Source organism: Triticum aestivum, chromosome 5B (assembly GCF_018294505.1).
Source record: "Triticum aestivum cultivar Chinese Spring chromosome 5B, IWGSC CS RefSeq v2.1, whole genome shotgun sequence".
In the NCBI taxonomy this organism is placed as follows: Eukaryota; Viridiplantae; Streptophyta; class Magnoliopsida; order Poales; family Poaceae; genus Triticum; species Triticum aestivum.
The window spans coordinates 533,813,724-533,836,093 of NC_057807.1; the positions used below are offsets into that span (position 1 = coordinate 533,813,724).

At 47.6% G+C, this 22,370-nt stretch overlaps 1 pseudogene; it reads right to left on the reverse strand.

The window, feature by feature from the left end:
- Positions 1 to 6,428: 6,428 nt before the first annotated feature.
- Positions 6,429 to 21,743, reverse strand: LOC123114971 (probable flavin-containing monooxygenase 1; annotated as a pseudogene).
- Positions 21,744 to 22,370: the final 627 nt, after the last annotated feature.

The following is a 22,370-nucleotide window of genomic DNA, read 5'->3' on the forward strand; positions in this document are numbered from 1 at the left end:
TCACAAATGATAATCATGCTCAAGATCAGAGGGGTATTAAATAGCATAATGGATCTAAACATATAATCTTCCACCAAATAAACCATATAGTAATCAACTACAAGATGTAATCAACACTACTCGTCACCCACAAGCACCAACCTATAGTTCCGGTAACAAGAATGAACACAAGAGATGAACTAGGGTTTGAGATGAGATGGTGTTGTTGAAGATGTTGATGGAGATAGCCCTCCCCAAGATGGAAGAGCTGTTGGTGATGATGATGACAATGATTTCCCCCTCCGGGAGGGAAGTTCCCCCGACGGAATTGCTCCGCCGGAGGGCAAAAGTGCTCCTGCCCAAATTCCGCCTCGAGACGGCGGCACTCTGTCCCGAAAGTCATCTCCTTATTTTTTAGGTCAAAATGACTTATATACCAGAAGATGGGTACCGGAGATGGGCCTGGGTGAGCACAACCCACCAGGGCGCGCCTGGGCTCCCTGGCGCACCCAGGTGGGTTGTGCCCACCTGGTGGGCCTACTTTGGTACTTATTTGCTCCAATATTCTTCAAATATTCTATAAAGATTCTCCGTGAAGTTTCACCTTGTTTGGAGTTGTTGAGAATAGGTAGCCTGACGTAGCTTTTTCAGGTCCAAATTTCTAGCTGCCGGAATTCTCTCTCTTTGTGTGTACCTTGAAAATTATGAGAGAAACGACATTAGAATTACTCTAAAAAGCATTATTATGCATAAAAACATCATAAATAACAGTAGGAAAACATGATGCAAAATAGACGTATCATCAGCCATGCTGTAGCGAACCTTGACATCGCTGTTGTCGACAGGGTCCCAGAGGATAATACTGTCCATGCCCTATGTGCGTGCATTTTAGTGAAGCGGCAAGCGAGAATGGCACGTGCACTTGCACGCGAGCAAATGCTAGCAGTTCGTTCACTCGCCAGCCAGCCTCCTAGAGAGGAGGGCCCTCCAAGGATGCCATTCTTGAGGTCGTTGCAGATAAAGAGACATGGATTTGGCATTCATATTCTGGAATGCCGGGATCTTGCAACGATATCAATGTTCTTGACAAGTCACCTCTTTTTGTGAAGTTAGCAAATGGAGAAACTCCTCCAGTGACCTTCGAAGCAAATGGCAGCACCTACAATTATGGGTACTACCTTGCGAATGGGATCTATCCGAAGTGGAGTACTTTAGGGGAGCCAATCCAAAGCCCCCAAGGTAAGAAAGAACTATATTTTCACAATGCTCAAGCGACAGCTAGGAAAGATGTTGAGAGAGCATTTGGGATTTTGCAATTCAATTTTCTATTGTGCGAGGACCGTCAGATTCTGGGACCAGAAAAACCTTTGGTACATCATGACTGCTTGCGTGATCATGTATAACATGATCATTGAGAACCATCGTGGGCAGGATTTGGATTATACCTTCGACGATCTCATGGGCATACCCGTTATGCCGATTAGAAAAGAGGACCGAATAAGACGTTTTATGAAGGTGTACCATGAAATTAGAGACGCCGATATGCACAATAAACTTCAGAAAGATTTGATGAAGGAGTACTGGAAATGGCATGACGAAAAAACCTTCTAATTTCATTCTCTATTTGTCGTATTGTGCAAGAACTTTGTTGTATTTGTGTTGCATTTGATCTTGTGGATTTGATGAATTATGTTATAATTTGATATTGTGGACAGATGAAATTGTATGCTTTAATTTGGAATATTTTCAAAATTGTGCGGTTGTTATGCGGCTGGAGTGCGGCTAGACTGCTTCTGTACAACGGCTGTAGCACTGCTATCGTGCGGCCGTTGACCGCTTTTACATCATCTGTTGGAGCACTAGTTTTACATTGTCAATTATACATCATTTGCTGGAATTAGGTGTTTTTTGATGATGTAAAAATGATTTTTTTTATAATGTAAAATATACATCTAGCAGTTTTACATTTCTAAATATACATCTTTTATTGAAGATGCTCTAATGGATGAACACAGGCAACCCTGAACGAGGTTTAGAGACCAATGAAAATTTGACATAACCATACAAAAACAATAATCGTCCATGCATTTATCATTATAACTAAAAAAACTAATTTAGGTGGGCACTCATCATTTGAACATGGGTATGGTTAGGCCTCAATCGACTAAGATTTGAGCAAGTATCAGTCAATGTAAGACATCACGGATATAGTATTGACTGAGACTTCGCGTGAGACTTAGCAAGACTGTTTAAACATATATGGGCTCGTATAAATATGAAGAAACGTAAATACTTATTTCTTTTTCGGGGAAAAAATACAAGTGCAACACTGGAGTGGCTCTAGCAAATTAAGCTTTCACAGCTCTCCGCCCTGACAAAAAGCCTGCAAAGGCCGCGGCCATTCTCATCTTCTCCTCCGTCCTATCGATCGGAAAAGAGTTGCACTTTGAAGTTTGAACACCCACAGCACCACATCTTCCCCACCGTCTTCCCCGCCCCCCCGCCGCCACCTCGTCCGGCCTCACGGATGGCGTCCGCCGCCTCACCGGGGTTCGACTCACCTGCAGGGGATCACCGCATGAATTAATGTGCAGGCCCAATAATAGAGCGCCACGTATCCTTGTCTTCTGGGCCAACAACTTTCATTAAGCTACATTTATTTTGTTACCGTTTCAAGCTCCTCCGCCGAGGCCGCTGCAGACCGGCAGTCACCGCTGACGCGTTCGCTGCTAGTGTCTCCCGCATCACTGCCTCTAGGCTCTCGTTCGTGGTCTAACCGGCGCCCCTGACCACGCGTGCGCCCGCGGTGGCCGCGGCAACTTCCTCTTGCGCCGCTCATGCTCTAGGCTTCACTGCTCCACGTCTCGTCGTGCCTCATCACTCATCAGGTGTTCAGGCGTCATCTTCCTCCCCTCGCCGCTGTCCCTCAGTCCTTCCTGCGTCACGACGAGCTGAGAGGTCACCCGACTCAGCTCATCCTCCAGCGACGGGTTGGATGCCGACGACACGCCCTCCTTCCACCGCAGCGCGGCTTTCCCTTATTCACGTATGCGCGCAGCAACGTGGCGGCGACCTGGACGATCTTGGCCTCGTCCTTGGCTTCTCGACGCTCGCCATCGCTTTCTCAAGCTCCGTCTTCATCTTGCCCTGCATCCCCGGCGTGCTGCTTGCCGTGGGTGTCTCTTCCTCCTCGATGGCGCGCGCAAACAGCTCAGCTCTTAGCGTCGCCGGATGCTCGGAAGCCGTCACCATCTTGTTCTCGAGGTCGTCGGTGGCGTCCAGCTCGGCCCTCAACCTCCGTGCCTCCTCCTCACCTCGCTCTAGCTCGTTCTGGTACGCCAGCGCCAACATCATCCTCCGCTCCGCTGTGTTGTGGACAGCGCGCGCGGACTCGAGCTCCGCCTTGAGCACATCGAGCTCTCAAAATTTGTGGCACCAACATCGCTGCTACAGCAAGAAAGAGAAAATAAATTGAGAACGCAGTAACAAAATAAATCTAGCTTAATGAAAGTTGTTAGCCCACCAGAAAATGATACGTGGCGCTCTATTACTGGGCCTGCACATTAATTCCTGCGGTGATCCCTGCAGGTGAGCCGAACCCGCCTCACCGATGCCGCACTGCACGCCCGTACATCTGCTGCCTCCGGCGGCCCTACACCCACCGTCGCCGTCGCCGCCGCCTCTAGCCGTGTGGGGGACATCAGCTGCAGCACCACCACCTGTTTCGTTGGCGGAGGTGGTGGTGATATCGGCTTCTCTTCCGACGGCGTGGATCTCACCACACAGCCGGCTTCCTGGGCACAAGCCCCCGCCGTCGACCAGTGGGTACGTCGTCACCGGCGGCACAACCCTCCCCGACGAGGAGATGGGCATCAGGGCATCTTCCTCGCCGCCGCGTCTTCCTCGACCCCCTGCCACGTCTTCTCCGGTGCCTCTACCCGAACCCGACGACAAGATTGGCCTCGAGGGGTCGAGGAAGACTACCCCGCCGTCCTGGTCTTTAACTCCAACTCCAAGTTACGGACTTCTCCCTCCTGCTGCAGTGGGCACATCGACCCCGCCGTGGTCTTCAAGTCGGCTCCTTCCCCCTCAAACTGCAGCGGCCACAACACCACCGCCCTCGTCTTCAACTCCATGCCGTGGGGTTCCCCCTCCTGCTGCAGCAGCGGTCACATCAACACCGCCGTGGTCTGCAACTGCAAGTCGGCTGCTTCCACCTCATCCTCATGTTGCAGCGGCCACAGCACCGCCGCCCTCGTCTTCAACTACAAGCCGTGGGGTCGCCCCTCCAGCTGCAGCACTGGTCGCATCAACACCGCCATGGTCTACAGATCGGCTTCCCTCTCATGCTGCAGCTGCCACAACATTGCCGTCCTGGACTTCAATTCCAAGTCGTCAGCTTTCTCCTTATGCTGCAGCGGCCACAGCAATGCCGTCCCGGTCTTCAACTCCGACCCGTCGTCATGCTGCAGTGGTGACAGCAATGCCACCGGCGGAGCCGAGTTCGGGGCGTGCACGGCTGTCCCACCAAAGGCCGACGCCGCCGTGGCCTCCCTGCAAGCCTGCTCCTATGGTCAGACCCAAATCACTCTTGCCACTACTGCAGTCGGCGGCCGGGGAAGGAGCTCCGCACGTTAGTGACGGCCGGGCAGCTGAAGTGGGGATCCGCGAGGAAAATGAAGATGCTGAGTCCGGTTTGCTGGCCCGACAGGAAGCACGGGATCATCCTCTAAGCAGTGACCATGAAAGCAATGGTGGAACCGATGCAAGTGGAATTGCTCCTAACAATGGGGGGGCTCCTGTTGGGGAAGCTAGAGGAGGTGGAGAAGGAGGCGGAGGTGGTGCAGGTGGAGGAGGTGGAGATGGAGCTCCACAAGCTGTCGCTGAGAAATCTCCACACAAGCTCATGTTGGCTGTAGTGATGATCTATGTGGGATACCATGTATGTCTAATCTTTCTATCGTGGTTTATATCCGTGATTGACAAGGAAGACCAAACCAGGATTGGAAATATTCTGTGGGCATGTTTTTTCCTGGCAGCTATTCCTTTCGTCGTTTTCCCCTACATGCATTACTGTGGTCAGGCCGTGCAAGTTAAAGAAGCTCGGAGGGCAGCTAGGAGGGCAGCCAACCCTGGAAACGATGTGCAAGATGAATGGTACACGCTCAGCGCAGTGAGGGTGAATGGTTTGCTGATGTGGATAGGCGGGATCGCGAGGATTGTCTATTTGCTTGCAGGTAGTTCATTCCCTCTTGTCATCGTGGCACATGTGGTGGCATTCTTCGTTGAAGTCATTGAGCTGGTTCTGAAGTACTATGTCCAAGGGGAGATCAACGTTGCAATGCCGCAGGTATGATGGCCATATTGTCGATGAGCTACAACAAGTCTCAGTATCAAACTCCTGCTCAAGTACTCTGTGGAGGGAGAGGTCAACATTGCAATGCCCCGGATATGATGGTCACTGTGGATGAACTCCACACCAGTTTATTTCCATTTTGAGTGCTGCCATAGTTACACTTCTTCAGCGGCATGTGTGTGTCTGTGGACTGAATGGGATTCCAGTACTGTGAATTGCTTGCATGAAAGCAGTTGATTTCCTGAGTGTTGCTACTTCTCAATTCATGTAATGCTGTGCTTGTGTACAATTTCGAATCTGAAGGTTCAACTATCTTATTCCCACTTTGCTTAACGTGCAAGATTCCAATACCGAATTGCGACTTCCCTGAATGTGCCCATGTTTTGAAATATGCAATTCTTTTTCAGACTTCTCCAAATTCATTTGCTCCTTCAGTTTGGCTATTGCTTCATCAAGCTCCTTTTTTGCAGTTTCATATATTTGTCATTTAACATGTGCTTCTCTGCCAGTGTGCTTTCGCACTGCTCGTCAGTTCTTCATGCTCTTCCAGAGTAGAAGATACCTGGCTTTCCAGTTCTTCCTTGCGCTGAATCATGTTTTTCGCAATGAATGAATCTCTTCCGAAGACCCCTGATTTTCTTCTACTGCAGCAGCAAGTGTCAACTGTAATTCATTCAGCTTGCTTTGATTTACTACTTCCAATTCCTCATTCAAACCACTATTAGCAGTAATCAAGTTTTCTTTCTCTGTTCTGGAAAAGATCAACCTTGTTTTGTGTTTCTGCAAGTTGTGCTTCTAGGCTCTTTAGTTTGTGTACAACTTCATCAAATTTAACCTTATGTTTTTCTTCATTGGCAGCAGCTTCGGTTGCCTGCTCCTCATAATATCCCAACTCAATCTCGAGAGTATCCAGCTTCTTTCTCATGTTTTTGACTCCAGCTCCTTTCTGTGTTATTGTCTCGAGGGCTTCATGTAGCTGAGCTTCAGTTTCTCCATTCTCTGTTTGATTCAGCTGCAGAATGGAATTCCGAGTTTCTTTTGGTGTGGACATCTGTCAGGTGTGTGATTGTTCCCTCATGAGCAGCTAGGTTCTCTACAGCTTCTTCCTTTTCAGAATGAGTAGACTAAACCGTTCCTGTAACTCATCATACATGGCCACCTTATTAGCAACCCCTTCTAGGTACTCATTCTTATCAGCCAGTTTTCCATTCTCAGCTTCAAGAGAAACCATCTTTCCATTGAGGTCTGTAACTTCAGCTTCTTTGTTTGCAATTGTCTCAAGAGCTTCATGCAGTTGACTCTGAATTTCCACATACATCGATTCAACAGCAGACTGGATTTCACAGACGCAAATTGCTCTTGCAGCTCATCAACCATGACCAACTTAGAACTGATTTCCCGCTTCAAGGCTTCGTTGACATGCATCAAACTTTCAGTCTCACAGACAGAATATGTCATGTCGTTTCTGTACTAGATCAGATCATGCAGTATGAAATGATGTTTTGAGATGTATGTGTATATACTGTTGCAAGATCTTTGCAAAGTAATGTATATCAAAAGAATGCACCCACTTTTGAAGTTATTAACTGCTTTTATATCTTATACTTTGGCTGAATAAAAATAGCAAGCTTAATAAAAACAAAATATTAATTTAGGTGAAAGTAAAATGTACACGTTTACTTTATGTTGTGCATAGTGGTCTGTTAAAATGGTCGAACTAACAGAGAATGTACCCATCATCGAATTCCTTATCTGGCAATAGTCGGATATTCTGAGAGCCTTACCAACATATACGTATAAGAGAGGACGGCCAATTGGGTAAATACATTTCCTGGCTGGAGCTTCTAGTTGCCAAGCATAAGATTAATGGAAGAGAGTGTAGCAGAGTGGGCAAAGTACAAGGATCTCTACAATGGAATGTATTTTCGTAGATCTTGTATAAGCACTGTGAATATTTAGTTTAATGATTTGTTGGGCCAAGATATCAGATGCAACCTTAGAAGAAAGAAAGCATTCCTGGCTGAATGGTTCCAACCATATGGACCTGCTGATTCTGCAGGCTTTTGCTGAAGACAATAGCGTATCTGTCACTAGTATATTCATAGCAAAAGAATAAGAGACAAGAGCTGCTACCTTCAGGACTCTAGATTATTACAGGGAATCTTTGTTTTAGCAAGTTTGTTGTTAGGTTCACTACAGGTAATAACTCTACAGTTTCTGCAATACTCCGAAGATGCTTTTTGCTCTTTCAGTAGTGGTTAGGAGAGAACTAATTACTTCCTTACAATTTGCTGCAGCTATGGCTATTATGCCTCATGAACCCACAAAGAAAATGATGTTAGGGTGAGGCTCAGTATAAACAGTAAATAAATGGACCATGGTAAAAACTAAAATGTGCGTATAAAAATATTTACATATATGTAAAGTTGTAAACAGTGTGCTGGCCCAATCTGTGGTGTAAATGTTCACAGGCAGACCGAACGAATTTCATAGCAAAGCATCATACAATTTGCTGCAGGTATAGTCATTATGAACTAAAGTTTGCACTGCTTGTTTTGTTAAGGAGGCTTAGTTGTCCGAACCTATAACTGTTCAATAGCATATGTTATGCTAGATATATACTAGTGGGAAATCCAGACTCCCTGATAACGCCTTAGCCCACTTTTGATTTCATCATCTACATACTCTCTATTACTCATTTACTTTACTTGCACACCTTTACTTTCAATCACCTTACACTCATAATATTAGAAGCTTTCACATCCGCGTTTCTTTGGGACATGACTAACTTGCTGGCATAGTTTATAAGTCTCTACAAGAGATAAAGTCCATTTCATGTGCTTGTTGTTGGATTGATACTCTTACTTTGAGAAAGCACAACTAAAACAGCCCTAAAATATTGCTTCTAAATAGTTGCATCAGAGAGAATCATGCATCATGTCTAAATTCAATATACCTTAAATTGAGGGAATTTTCAAAGGCTCAGAATTTTTTGAATAAATGGCAAAAACCCTGAAAATGCATTCAATATTTCCAAAGTAGCCTTAAGCACGTTTGAAATTTTTGGCAAGAGCTATATTTAAAATAAAATTAAGGAACATTTTTTAGGAATATTTTGGGACTTTGAATTTAAATCATATTCTATTTGAATTTGGATTTATATTCATACTATTAGAATATAAATTTAAAATTCCCTGAAATATTTTATGTGATTTGGAGAAAATCCTTTGAGCCACTTAAAATATTCAATGGTTTTTTGGGCACTGGTTTAAATACGTTTTGAAATTTAAACAGTGGCAAACAAATAATTGAAAACAGACGCAATAAGTTTTTTTTAGGGAAAAACAGACGCAATAAGTGAAAGGAACAGGAAACAGGAACTTACCTGGCAGCGCACACTGTGCACGACCCAGCCCACCTACCTCCACCGCGTTGTCTTCCTCGTGCGAGTAGGAGCTGGTGCGTCTTGACGCACACGCACTCACGGCCACGTCCTCGCGCCACGTCCTGCTTCCTCCCCCGTCCTCATCCGCGCGCCTGGAGACGCCCTAGAGCCCCTGGTCCTTCTCCCCCTCTCGCCGCGCTCGCCCCCCTTCCTCCTCCGCCCGATCCCGCAACCATCATAGAGCAGCACCCGGTGCGTGTCGTCGTCGCCTGCGTGGCCACAGCCATAACCTCGCCGCTCCAACATGTACAGAGGCCTCGCCGTTGATCAGAGCTTCACGACACCGAAGAAAACTACACCAGATGCCCTGTAGCGACACTATCGAGCTCGTCTTCCTCCTCTGCCCCGACGACCGTAATCGTCAAATTCGTCGCGCCCCGATCCTCCTCGAGATCACCGTTCGTGCCAGAAGATCCGCTGTGAGCTCCTCTCCTTTACCCCCTACTCCCCTGGTCGCGCTCGTTCGCTAGGTGCGATTCCCACCATGGTCGCCGCCGCATAGCCGCCACCCCGCTTGACCAAACCAAGGACCCATCTTGGAGATCCCAGGAGGCCGTAGCGTTCCTCGCGTCTCCCGCTAGTGCACAGCAGCGGCCTTTCGGACGAACCCGAGCATGCGGCCGCAGTTAAGCTCGTCGCCAGCCTCCTTTCCGGCGACCCCTGCGTCCAAGTCCATTGTCCCTTGATGCAGGCGAGTAAGGGCTATGCCCTGGTGCCCTCAACGCGCCATACCGATGCCTGCAGCGCAAGTCCGGCGTGCCTCCGCCGTGTCCTGTGGTCGCCGCCAGCTAATCTCCGGCGTGATGACGTGGTGATGGATTAACTAGTGTTAACCACCCCTTAATCAACCCCTAGACTCACAGATATGTGGGTCCCCTGTCACTAATTAAACCAGGTTTATTTTCTTGTTAGAATTAGTATTTCACCCAGTGGTCCCACACGTCAGTTTGACTTGGCTGACGTGTGCGTTGACTGGGCCCAGTAGTCAATGAGTGCGGCTAGCTAACAGCCGAGTAACCAAAGTATTTTGTGATTTAAATCAGAAATGATTTATTTAATTCCGGAAAATGCTCAAAACATAGAAACAAATCATAGAAAATCAAGCGTAACTTAGATTGAAATAATTTATATATGAAAAATGATCAGAAAAATCCAACATGTCCATCTGCACCATTTCATGCATGTTTGAACAACTTAAAGTTGCTGGGTAGGATAATTTAAATGAATGGCATTTGAAATGCCGTATGTGGAGCTTGAATTTGAACCTTGGGTTCAATTCAACTCCATTTAAATCTATTTCTAATTGTATTATCTCAAACACTAGCACATTGCCATGTCATGATGATGCATCATATTGTTGCATTTGTTGTGTATTGATTGCCTTCTTCGGTGTTGTTCTCCGCGATAGGATCTATTCCCAAGGGTATGTTCGAGTATCCACTGAAGGAGCAGTATTCCATTGTCAATCTGCTTGGCAAGCAAACCCCCTTGATCATGTCGATACAATCCTACTCTCTCGCTCTTGCTCTCTTTACAATGCATTAAAACAATACAATTCAACAGTTACATGTTTCGATAGTTGAACTCATTCCTTTGCATGACCTATCATTGTCATAGTAAATAGCTAAACCTTTCTGGCATGATTAGGAGTGCTTAGCCATGATGTGACTTCATCCATGCCATGCTTGCTATTCTTAGAGTTGTGTTAGGCCTGATCTAACTGGGCGATGAATTGGAATGCTTGTGTTCATGTCCTACTAATGAGAGTTAAGTGTGTGAATCCGATTTGGTAAAGATAGCGATGAGAGGCCATGTAGGAGTACATGGTGTGTTGTCTCATTGAGACTGTCCTTAAGAACTGAGTTATGTGTATGTTATATAAGACTAGCTACTACCACACATTGGGATCCTTAATTGACTCTCTCAACTTATTAATCACCATGATCTCTATCCAGGAGTTGCAACTAGTTTCTGATGTTTGTCGGATGTGATGTTGTTCTACCATGTGGCACCGACCAGGTGGGCTTGGGGAGACTAGGCACATGGCATGGTGTACCAAGTGGCACCCAGATGGTGGGCTTGAGAACCCTGCACACATCTTTTGAGGCCGTAATAGAAACTTTGGTCGGACTTCCTTCGTGGATTCAACCTTAGATAGGCGATAAAACTGGGTGTCTTGCATTAATGGTTGTGGCCGACACCCTTGCCAGGCTTCTGCTTGAAGATTGGCGAGTACATGACGTGTATATGGTGGTAAGTGGTGAGAGCATGTGTGAAGTATACCCCTGCAGGGTTAATGATCTATTGTAATAGTTGCATCCTCGGATATTGTCGGATTCAGGGCTCCGCAGACCCAAGAAAAGGTTCGAACCCGGGGGCGTGTGCGAAGAATTCAACCCCTTCAGCCAACCAGTTCGTCGCCCCCACGGACTAGATTGATGAACAAGGAAGAAGATGGACACGGCAGTTTACCCAGGTTCAGGCCACCTTGCGCTGTAAAACCCTACTCCTGTTTTGTGGTGGATTTGCCTCACGAGGGGTTGAGGATGAACTAGTACAAGGGAAGAACAACCTCACGAGGTCTGCTCTGGTGTGGATGTGAGCTGATGGGATTCCGAACCAAAGCCATGTTTTCTACTAGTGCTCCGACCACCTACTATGGTGGTGGCTAAGCTATATTTATAATGGCCTTGGTCCTCTTCCCCCAAAACGAAGGAGGGAAGGGATCCCACAATGGCCAATTTTGAAGGGGGACAAGTAGTACATCTTATCCTGACAAAAGGTGGTCTTCTCCTGCAAAGCTCCTGGTCGTGACGCCGCGGTGGGCTCGGCGATGACATGTTCTTTTAGTTTTTATTTTGAATAGTCTTGGAAATTAATTGACAAGTCTGGTTGATATCCTCATGAGAAAATTAACAAAAATCATATTGTCATGTTCCTGAAACTGATAGGGAGAATGGTTCCTCGAAGAGCGGTAGTAGACTAGTAGTTCAAGTTCGCTGCTAACTTTCTGCACCTATATTTAGGAACATGGCAACAAATGTAGTCAACTGAAGAGCTTATTCTACAACATTCAGTTTGTAGAATAGTGATCATAGCACCTCTAGAATGATTTTTTTTTAGAAATGGAGGAGGACCTTTGTCCTCTGCATATGGACGATGCATGCAGCCACTTTATTAATTATTCACACAAGACCTTACAAAGTCATACACCAGTAAGACTAAAGCCACCATCTAGGCGACATCTGTCGCTACTCCTATCCAATTGATGAAGGGATGAAGGGATGCTGATAGTCTGGACCTAATACCAAACAGACCTCGCAGCCAAACCTAACATCTAAGACCCGAGGGCCCAACTAGGACGCCTGCCGGGTATGGGGCACCCACCAGTCGGCACACTCCTCAACCAGGACACCTGTCGGGTATGAGGCCACCGCAGCCACCTGCCACCAATCCATCTTCAGTTCTGTACTACTGCATATACCTTGCCCGGTCTAGCTGTCGTCGATGCCACCACGGCGCCAGACAACGCCACCATCCTGCAAGTATCCATCCACACGCGCTGATACGTCTCCAACGTATCTATAATTTTTGATTGCTCCATGCTACTTTATCTACTGTTTTAGGCAATATTGGGCTTTATTATCCACTTTTATATTATTTTTGGGACTAACCTATTAACCGGAGGCCCAGCCCAGATTTGCTGTTTTATGCCTATTTCAGTGTTTCGAGGAAAAGGAATATCAGACGGAGTCAAAACGGAACGAAATCAACTGGAGAAGTTAATTTTGGAAGGAAACCAACCTGATGGGCTTGGAGTGCACGCCAGGGGAGCCCCTGGCTGTCCACGAGGGTGGAGGGCGCGCCCCTCCCCCCTGGGCGCGCCCCCTACCTCGTGAGCAACCCGGAGATGTAACCCCTGCACCCATATATACCTACGTACCCTAAAACTTCCAGAACAGAAGATAGATCGGGAGTTCCGCCACCGCAGGCCTCTGTAGCCACCAAAAACCAATCGGGACCCTGTTCCGGCACCCTGCCGGAGGGGGATCCCATCACCGGAGGCCATCTTCATCATCCCGGCGCTATCCATGACGAGGAGGGAGTAGTTCACCCTCGGGGCTGAGGGTATGTACCAGTAGCTATGTGCTTGATCTCTCTCTCTCTCTCTCTCTCTCTCTCTCTCTCTCTCTCTCGTGTTCTCTCTCGTGTTCCATCTATGGCATGATCTTGATGTATCCCGAGCTTTGCTATTGTAGTTGGATCTTATGATGTTTCTCCCCCTCTACTCTCTTGTGATGTTGAGTTTCCCCTTTGAAGTTTTCTTATCGGATTGAGTCTTTATGAGAACACTTGATGTATGTCTTGCCGTGATTATCTGTGGTGACAATGGGATATCATGTGCCACTTGATGTATGTTTTGGTGATCAACTTGCGGGTTTCGTGACACTTGGGAACCTATGCATAGGGGTTGGCACACGTTCTTGACTCTCCGATAGAAACTTTGGGGCACTCTTTGAAGTACTTTTATGTTGGTTGGATGAATCTGAGATTGTGTGATGCATATCGTACAATCATGCCCACGGATACTTGAGGTGACAATGGAGTATCTAGGTGACATTAGGGTTTTGGTTGATTTGTGTCTTAAGGTGTTATTCTAGTATGAACTCTTTTATAGATCGATCCGAAAGAATAGCTTTGTGGTGGTTTCGTACCCAACCATAATCTCTACATTTGTTCTCCGCTATTAGTGGCTTTGGAGTGACTCTTTGTTGCATGTTGAGGGCTTGTCATATGTTCTATCTATGTTATTATTGTTGAGAGAACTTGCACTAGTGAAAGTATCACTACTAGGGAAAAGGCTATACACAGAATCTTAGCAGCAGCGAGGGTTAAAAACCCTCGCTACTGCTACTTACTAGCAGCGCAGGTTTTTAAACCTCGCTACTACTAAGTTGATAGCAGCAGCGCGGGTTTGTAACCCTCGCTACTACTAAGCGGTCTCTACCGTGCCCCTCGGGATATGCCATAGTAGTAGTGCGGGTTTTTAACCCTCGCTACTACTAAGTTGATAGCAGTAGCGCGGGTTTTTAACCCTCGCTACTACTAACCCGCGCTACTGCTATCAACTTAGTAGTAGCGAGGGTTAAAAACCCGCGCTACTGCTAATCGTCTGTCATAGTAGTAGCGCGGGGTATGGCCTATTTGTCAAAGTCTACCCCCCCCCCCCCGGTGGACCGCCTTTCCAGTTTTAAAAAAAATAAAAGAAAATGATAAAAATGTCAAAAAAATAAAAGAAAATAAGTTTCCCATGTGATATGTGGTCTAGTTGTTGGGAAAATTTACAAATATGAATTTCGACTTTATTTGCAAAATCTCTCTGGAAATTTGTAAAATGGCCATAACTTTTGCATACGAACTCGGATGAAAAAGTTTTTTATATGAAAAATCATCTACTCGAAAAGTTACATCCAAATTTAACCGGGGGAACCCCGTTAAACATTTTTAAAATCCTCAAAAGCCTAACAGAAAAAAAGTTACGGGGCTTTTAAGATCTGGAGGCAAAAAAATTCAAAAAAAATCAGTTTTTTTAAGATTTGACAAATCTGGTCAAACTATGGTCAAACTAATTATTCAAGAATATTAGTGTTAATAAATAATTATTTTAGTTTTTTTGAATTTTGGTCAAATCTGGTCAAACTGTGGTCAAACTATGGTCAAACTAATTATTCAAGAAATATTAGTGTTACTAATTTTTTAGAACAATAGTTTCAAACTCAAACAGTGAAATGTGTGACTTCATTCTCAAGCTAAATTCCTGAGGTTAATAGGATTGACATCTTACTATTGTCAGGAAAACAACAAGTGCAGACTTGGAAACGAGGGAGAATAGAACCCGAAAGTTAAGCGTGCTCAGGCTGGAGTAGTGAGAGGATGGGTGACCGTCCGGGAAGTTAGATGATTTGGAATGATGAGGGGTGATTAGAGATTAAATTGAGCAGCGATGAGGGGTGATTAGAGATTTGAGGTTAAAATAATTAAGAAATTTGAAAATTAGGGAAAAAAATTCAAAAAAAATTCGAAAAAATTCAAAAAAAAAATTCAGAGATTACAGATTAGTAGTAGCGCAGGTTTCTACCCACGCTACTGCTATACGTTAGCTGTAGCGCGGGTTGCACCCGCGCTACTGCTATAAGTTAGTTGTAGCACCTTATTAGTAGCGCGGGTACCCGCGCTACTAATAGGCCCAAAACCCGCGCTGCTGCTAGGCTTTTCCCTAGTAGTGTATGAACCCTAGGCTTTGTTTCCTATCATTGCAATACCGTTTACGCTCACTTTTACCGCTTGTTAGCTTGCTGTTTTTATTATTTCAGATTACAAATACCTTTATCTACTATCTATTTTGCACTTGTATCACCATCTCTTCGCCGAACTAGTGCACCTATACAATTTACCATTGTATTGGGTGTGTTGGGGACACAAGAGACTCTTTGTTATTTGGTTGCAGGGTTGCTTGAGAGAGACCATCTTCATCCTACGCCTCCTACGGATTGATAAACCTTAGGTCATCCACTTGAGGAAAATTTGCTACTGTCCTACAAACCTGTGCACTTGCAGGCCCAACAACGTCTACAAGAAGAAGGTTGTGTAGTAGACATCACGCGCCCGTCGCCGAAGCTCCGCAGCGCCATGCTGCCGGGATCCGTCGTCGGCCTTGCGGTAGATGAAACACCGCTCCTTCTCGTCCCCTCCAGCCAGCTCCTGCTCCAAAACAATGCCCTCAGGAGGGAGCACGACACCAAAGGCGCTGTCATCGTCCGATCCGGTAGACCCAGATCTAGGATTTCCCCCAGAACATCCCGATCATGTTGACGCAGTTTGCAACGATGATGCCTCAACAGGGGGCGTCGGAGACGCCGTCACCGTCCATCATCCTACTCTGAGATCTAGAATGATAATATTTCTGTTTCATTTAAGGAAAGCGATGTCGTGACAGCATGTCACTTCTTCAGGTTGATATCACTTCTTTAGATTGATATCCTTGTAATATGATGGAAGATATGGCATCAGCCAATCTGCAAAGAACCCTTTCTTCTGAAGGAAATATGCCCTATAGGCAATAATAAAGTTTTTATTTATTTCCTTATATCATGATAAATGTTTATTATTCATGCTAGAATTGTATTAATCGGAAACATAATACATGTGTGAATACATAGACAAACATAGTGTCACTAGTATGCCTCTACTTGACTAGCTCATTGATCAAAGATGGTTGTGTTTCCTGACCATAGACATGAGTTGTCATTTGATTAATGGGATCACATCATTAGGAGAATGATGTGATTGACTTGACCCATTCCGTTAGCTTAGCACTTGATCGTTTAGTATGTTGCTATTGCTTTCTTCATGACTTATACATGTTCCTACAACTATGAGATTATGTAACTCCCGTTTATCGAAGGAACACTTTGTGTGCTACCAAACGTCACAACGTAACTCGGTGATTATAAAGGAGCTCTACAGGTGTCTCCAAAGGTACATGTTGAGTTGGCGTATTTCGAGATTAGGTTTTGTCACTCCGATTATCGGAGAGGTATCTCTAGGCCCTCTCAGTAATGCACATCACTATAAGCCTTGCAAGCAATGTAGCTAATGAGTTAGTTACGGAATGATGCATTACGTAACGAGTAAAGAGACTTGCCAGTAACGAGATTGAACTAGGTATTGAGATACCGATGATCAAATCTCGGGCAAGTAACATACCAATGAAAAGGGAACAACGGGACCGATAAATATCTTCATAGAATATGTAGGAGCCAATATGAGAATCCAGGTTCCGCTATTGGTTATTGACCAGAGACGTGTCTCGGTCATGTCTATATAGTTCTCGAACCCGTAGGGTCCGCACGCTTAAAGTTAGATGACAGTTATATTATGAGTTCATGTGTTTTGATGTACCGAAGATAGTTCGGAGTCCCGGATGTGATCACGGACATGACAAGGAGTCTCGAAATGGTCGAGACATGAAGATTGATATATTGGACGACTATATTCGGACACTGGAATGGTACAGGGGGTTATCGGATATATACTGGAGTACCGGGGGGTTACCAGAACCCCCCGGGGGGCTAATGGGCCTCATGGACCCAAGTGGAGAAGAGGAGGGGCGGCCAGGGCAGGCCGCGAGCCCCCTCCCCCTTTAGTCCGAATAGGACAAGGGGGGGGGCTCCCCTGTCCTTCCTCCCCTCTCTCCCTTCCTCCCCCCTCTCCTACTTGGACAAGGAAAGGAGAGAGTCCTACTCCCGGTGGGAGTAGGACTCCTCCTGGCGCGCCCCCTCCTGGCGGGCCGCCCCCTCCCCCTTGCTCCTTTATATACGGGGGCAGGGGGGCACCTCTAGAAACAACAACAATTGATCCTTGAGATCTATTAGCCGTGTGTGGTGCCCCCCTCCACCATATTCCACCTCGATAATATTGTAGCGGTGATTAGGCGAAGCCCTGCGTCGGTAGAACATCATCATCGTCACCGCGTCATCGTGCTGACGAAACTCTCCCTCGACATTCGGCTGGATCGGAGTTTGAGGGACGTCATCGAGCTAAACGTGTGCAAGAACTCGGAGGTGTCGTTCTTTCGGTGCTTAATCGGTCGGGACGTGAAGACGTACGACTATATCAACCGCGTTTTATGCTAATGCTTCCGTTTTCGGTCTACGAGGGTACGTGGACAACACCCTCCCCTTTCGTTGCTATGCATCACCATAATCTTGCGTGCGCGTAGGAAATTTTTCAAATTACTACGTTTCCCAACATATTTCTCCTGGGTTCACACCCCATGTCCTGGAACAACTGGTCACTATACCAGATGTGGAGAGCTCCAACGCAAGATCGACGGAAGTATTCACGAGAGTACCTCTTCATGTATTCATCCCATTCCTTTATACCAAAAAGGGTTTCCCCCCACTTTGTATTCCAAAGCAAACCACCATTGTACACATCGCAATGCTGGGGTGAGCAGCACATCAAGCCCAAAGAAAAAGAAGAAGAAATAAATGCCAACAACGGCAGCTCGACAAAGCGCTGAAGACCCGCGACCGATGCGCCCTCCGGAAACAAACCACCACACCGAGGCTCCGATGTACCGCGAACTAAGCAGCACCTCCAAGAAGGGATGCGACGCCGACGACGCTGCTGCCCGGACAAGTCCTAGGGTTTCCCCCAGTACACGGAGGGAGGTGGGGCATAGCTAATACCGACACCCTCCAAGAAGGGATAGTGGCACCTGCCGGTGTCACCGCATCGGAGCCGGACGAACCAGCAAGGATTTCTCCACCACGCCAAACCCCACCGGCCAACCGGAGCCAACCAGCCAAACCACTGCCCAACACCATGCGCCATCACGGTTGAGCCGCCACCAACGCCGTCTCGCCACGAGCACCACCACGAGGCCAAGAAGACCGGAGAGAAGATCCAAGCGACGGGAGCAGAAAAACCAAGGCCGAGCGGGAGGGAACCACCTCCACCGCCATCGTGCGAGAGGCCCACGCCTTTGGCACCGTCGCGATAGCCGTCCATACACGGCAGCGAGGCATACTAGGCCACCCCTGGCCCGGCCAGGCCCGAAACGGGCCCGTTAAGCCTCTCCGACCACGCTGCAGCAGGCTGGCGTCGGCGCCGCCAGCACCCCGCTGTTCATCGCCGCTCCCCAGCCTCCTGGGAGTCACGCCGCAGACCCGTCCTGCCGCCGGCCCGCCCAGCCCCAGATGGGACCTGAAGGGCCCAGATCTGGGCCGAGCGCCGCCGCCAGGCCGCGCCGCTGCGCCACCCCGCCGCCAACGTCAGCGCCGCCGCCCAGCAGCCCGCCCACGCCGCGACGAGGGACCCCGCCGCCAGCCAGACCGCCGCCGCCTAGGAGCACCCCCGGTGCAGCTCCGCCCCGCGCCGGAGAGCCACTGGGAGGGGAAAGTCAGGGGGCGCCGCCACCAGCATCCCCGAGGCCAGGCCGGCCGCGGGCGCCAGCGATGGCGGCGGGGAGGAAGGGGAGAGGGGGGCCTGGAGGAGGAGGAGGGCGCCGCGAGGCCGCTCGCCCGCGGGGGCGACGCGGTCGCGAGAGGGGAGGGGGAGGGTGCCATTCCTTTATATCCAGCTCCATAGACTTTATGCTAGGCAACTGAAATGCTCCATCAAGGAAATGTGCCAACCATTTGGAGTGCATGTTGCTATGCTCTCAGAGTAGCCGATGATCGCCAATTGCGGGGTCCTAGGATGCACGCATTGCCTGCCCAGTTGACAAAATTCACTTTGAGCTTCTACATATGTACAGACAGCCAAACAAACATGTTTAAGAGAAAGACAGATTAAATCTGTAGAGAGGATTACTACTGGATGGCGGGCCAGTCACAATGTCTCTGAAAAAGGATGATGTGAACATCCCCTTGAGCTTTTGGTCTCCCTTGTATCCGGTGATGAATATGACCACATCGCTCTTTATATATCAGCGTGGATTCTCCTTCGACAATCACACCTTGTTTGCAGAAACTGAAGCTCTTTGCTTTCTTGAGAACAATGCTTCCTTGATCAACATCAGAATTTGTCTGGCAATATGGCAACCAAGCATTGGCTGATGGCCTGGAAGAAACTGTGGTCTGGCACCATGCCGTGCCTATCCATAGGCACCGCCCATCTGTAGTAGCTCTCGACAAACTTCGAAAGGAACCATCTCTGATCAATGTATATATCCAGGTTAAATAAATGCATGAGCACAAATAGATGATCTCTAGTTACTTAAAAGAGTGGTTTGGTATAAGTAGAAACTCTGGCTGGTGGCCCTTACCAAGGGTGATAAGAAGGTAGCAAGAATGCTAAGGAGCAGCCCCTCCTGGCTTGTGAACTAGGAGCTCCGAGAAGCGGTTGAGGTAGAAGAACGCAATGGGAACGCCCCAGGCGTAGTAGTCGGGTATGATCCATCTCTTCGTTCGACATATTATTGTGCATGGATACTTGGTTCCTGAGCGCAACAACAATGAACAAAATTAAGATATATCTGACCTCAGTGCTCTGAACCCTTCTTCCTTTTGATCACTCTGCAGTGAAGAGATCTCACCATTTGTGTTTGCGCACTCTGCAGCAATGCCAATGCGGACTTCGGTAGCCGACAACAGTAACGAGCTCGCCCCTGATAAGCTGGGTGGACTTCGCAGCGCCCATGTCGGAGTAGTCGGATCACCGTGCCGTCAAAAGTTCTCCAGCTCTTTTGTTCGGCGGGAATGTGGGAATGTTGGGGACGCCGCTGAATCTCCCTGTGCACAGGATCACAAAGTCCGCGACTCGTATGTCTGGAAATCAGCTGTTGCCGATGCACGAATCTGTTCAAGTGTTGATGCAAACCTGTTTTCTCACTATTAACTATTGTCACTTTGTCAGCTCTTAACTACAATTTTTTTACTGCCTCCGTCTAGGTGTATAAATCACCTTACGAAAACTAAATAATCCCAAAACACTTAGGCACGGTACATTAACTCCCTCCTCGTTTCTTCTTTTGTGATATATCAACCAATAAGAGATGTGGGCCATGCGTGCTTTCAATGACTTGAGACTGCCAAACATGACATGCAGTGGTTAGTTCAGTGCATGCAATGCTATTAATTAGCAAAACAACATTAAGTTTTCTCGTTTTCCTCTCCGCCTTGGTCGCGGTGCACAACGTAAGATGACTTACACACCTAGACGGGGAGAGTACATAAATATAAAATTGAGTTTTTTTTAAGAAGAATAGAGGTTTCCTCCCACCCCATTTTTTTTTTGCGAGAAAATTTCCGATCTATTCATCTTCAATCATGGCAGTACAACGAATACCAGAAATAATAGAAATTACATCCAGATCCGTAGACCACCTAGCGACAACTACCAGTACTGAAGCGAGCCGAAGGCGCGCCGCCGTCATCGCCCCTCCATCGCCGGAGTCGGGCACAACTTGTTGTAGTAGACAGTCGGGAAGTCGTCGTGCTAAGGCCCCGTAGGACCAGCGCACCAGAACAGCAACCGCCGCAGATGAAGAATAACGTAGATCAGAAAAATCCAATCCGAAGACACACGAACGTAGACGAACAACGACGAGATCCGAGCAAATCCACCAAAGATAGATCCGCCGGAGACACACCTCCACACGCCCACCAACGATGCTAGACGCATCGCCGGAACGGGGGCTAGGCGGGGAGACCTTTATTCCATCTTCAGGGAGCCGCCGCCGTCTCGTCTTCCTGAACAGGACACAAACTCTAGCAAAACTGAAAGAAACGATTAAAAACGGAGCCCTCCCACCGACCCTTGCCGAGATCCACTGCGCCCCCATGGCCCTAAGGCCATCGGAGAGTAGGCGGACCTGCGGCGGCGGCGGCGGGAGGCAAAAACCCTAGCTTTTTGTGGAGGAGAAGGAGGAGGCGGCAATTTGTGCCTATTTAGATACATTATACCACCCCATTTTATTAAAACGAGGCAACAGGGAACAAGCCATAGTAGCTGAACGTGATTACAGAGCTTAAGTAGAACTACTACAACGAACAGCCACTGTAGGGTTTTTAAGACAAACCAAGCTAATTATTACTCCCTCCATAAAAAAAAATAAGTAGTGATCTAAACACTCTTAAATTTCTTTACGGAGGCGGCAGAGCGGGAGGTCGCATGGTCCCACGTAAGTTTGAGCTAATCCCGCGTGGGTGCCCACGATCACGATTTTTGTGGGCTCAGCCCACATCCACGTACAGCCTGATTCATACATACGGTCCCGTCCGTGGGCGCTACGATTCGACGATGATCCGTTGCTTCCTCGGATACAAATACGAAAATCGCAAGAGCCAATCACAAGGCGGTAAACGTATCACGTACGTACGTCCTGTACGCTGCAGCCAGGGCTGTATCTCCTGTATCTGTACGTATGCCGCTCTCCGAGTTCGATTCAATCATCGACGCAAAGGAGAAAAAAGTCCGATTCAGTCACCTGGCACGGAGCCTATATTAATCCACGGCTACAAGAGAGGTACTGTTCGATCCAAGATGGCATCGTCGTCGAGAAGCAAGTACGGCGTGAAGACGCCGGAGGAAGAGGAGGCGGACGTCGTGTGCTCGCGCTGGATCTTCCTCTATGTAGCGGTGCTCCACCTTGGCCTCTTCGCCATCACCGCCGTGATCTCCTACACGCACGTGTTCCCCCGCGCCAAGAAGTTTGACAAGATCTTCTTTGGAGTCATGGGTGCTTCTACGGGGGGACTTCCCCTTCAGCAACAAACGTGCCACCGCCCGAGTCGCCGACCTGCCGCCCGTCGATGTGTGCTAGCTATCTTTTGGTTGGTTGTTTCTAGTGCACGAATTGATTTATGTGAGCTAGCCATCAGTAATAGTGCTTGGCATACTGTTTTTCAAGATACGCGGTTACCGGCGGTATCCTTGCATCTATCTTTATATTTTATGTTAGAAAATGATTTTACTAAATCTCAATTGCTATTACTCGTCGCTTACGCGATGTTGGAATCATAGATCTGATGTTGGAATCCTTGCAATGGTCGCTGGTTAAAGGACTTCAAACCTCTGTCA